Raw genomic sequence first — 2,171 nt, 5'->3', positions numbered from 1 at the left:
ATCGCAGAAAAACTCTATCAATAGACAGTCTGGTAACTCAGAATAGTGAGCGATGGCTAAAAACTCTCGGATATGGTTCTCCAGTGATCGTGGACCCTGTTTAAGGGCTAACAAAATCCTTCCGGTATCCATACCTAGCCAATGTTCCTCAGAAAAGCTGCTGGATTCTTGTTGGGCTGAGTATTGTATGATTGACGCTGACATGCACGAAGACCCTCATGAGAGACCCAGAGGCACAAATAAGTTTCTTCATCCGGGATGAGTGCTGATAGGTACTGCGCCTCAGCAGTCAGGAGCATTTGGGTCTTCATTATGATCTTCAGCTCAAGATTATTTATATGTTCACTGAGATTGATGGAGCAAGTGTTTAATTTGTGTCAGAGCTCTTGAGGATCCCAGCACACCCACTCCCCATTTCAAGAGTGAACTAGGGTCTGAAAATCCAACATGTACAATAAATAAAAAGTTTGATATTCCTGTTGCATATAAAGTTGTAAGCCTGTTCTTATGCACCATTATTGCAATGTGCAGAATCTGGTGGGTTAGAGATAGAAACACTATGATAGACATAGCAAGTGTTTAATTTGTGTCAGAGCTCTTGAGGATCCCAGCACACCCACTCCCCATTTCAAGAGTGAACTAGGGTCTGAAAATCCAACATGTACAATAAATAAAAAGTTTGATATTCCTGTTGCATATAAAGTTGTAAGCCTGTTCTTATGCACCATTATTGCAATGTGCAGAATCTGGTGGGTTAGAGATAGAAACACTAGTCCGTATGCAGACCAACATCAATTCCCATGCTGGTCTAAATCCATTTCTTTAATAAATCAAATAAAATTGTAACTCTGTTCCAGTGGATATATTAACAGGAGCAGGACCTCATGTGGTTCCAACTTAATTCAGGATTTCAGTGACTTCAGTTTAATTTGACGTAATTTTTGTTGCAGCATCGCTTGAATTAAATCAAACTGATTACTGTTAATGTTATAAACAAAGACATAATTATAGTAATTTAAGTGAATGAAAAATAATAATTTATTTATAATGTGAAAACTGGGAAAACAGAAGAAATAGGAAAAGTTGATGATAGAAAAAAACATACTCTTTTTTTTTTTTTGACGGCCTCCTTGGCCGGAACAAGACAGACAGAGAGTTCATAGGCGGCCTCCTTGGCCGGAACAGGATGAGCAGAGAGTTCATAGGCGGCCTAATTAACTAATTAAATACACTTTTTGTGCAATATGGTGGTAAAATCAGACTACTGCATGATTTTTCAGTCAAGATCCAATTAATGACAGAAGTAAGTACTTTTACAATACTACAATGAGAATAAAAGTTACGCCTTCTTTCTTTGCGTGAACATTTGGGAGGCGTTAAGCAAATCTTCCCACATAGTGACGTAAGACACAGTGATGATGTAGTACACAAGCCGCGGTTAAGACAGCTGCCGTGCTATGATTTCTGACAATTCACTATCCTGTGATGTGACCCTGTTCCCCTCACACACACATACTAGAGGTCTGCACAGCTTTAAACTGAAGCCCGAACCCGACCCCTACCCGAGATCGTCTGACCCAGCCCGACCCGACCTGACCCGAGCGGCACAGTTCAATTTAGAGCCCGAACCCGAAATCCTTTTTTTTCACACAACGAATAGCCAAATTTTTTTTTTTAAATGCTGTATTTCACAATTGCATGCAGCGGTCTGTAAACAAATACATGTAAAGAAACAGAATCATTAAGGCTCGGCCAGAGTTTTAACCATCAGTTCAAGCCCGAAAGGGCAACAGAGTCGCGTGACAGACACAGTGATGATGTAGTACACAAGCCGCGGTTAAGACAGCTGACGTGCTATGATTTCTGACAATTCACTATCCTGTGATGTGACCCTGTTCCCCTCACACACACATACTAGAGGTCTGCACAGCTTTAAACTGAAGCCCGAACCCGACCCGTACCCGAGATCGTCTGACCCGGCCCGACCCGACCCGACCCGAGTGGCACAGTTCAATTTAGAGCCCGAACCCGAAATCCTTTTTTTTCACACAACGAATAGACAATTTTTTTTTTTTTAAATGCTTTATTTCACAATTGCATGCAACGGTCAGTAAACAAATACATGTAAAGAAACAGAATCATTAAGGCTCGGCCAGTTCACAAGGCAAAAG

This window comes from Sinocyclocheilus grahami, unplaced genomic scaffold, assembly GCF_001515645.1.
Source record: "Sinocyclocheilus grahami isolate Dianchi unplaced genomic scaffold, SAMN03320097.WGS_v1.1 scaffold698.1, whole genome shotgun sequence".
Classification (NCBI taxonomy): Eukaryota; Metazoa; Chordata; class Actinopteri; order Cypriniformes; family Cyprinidae; genus Sinocyclocheilus; species Sinocyclocheilus grahami.
This window is presented reverse-complemented; position numbering follows the sequence as displayed.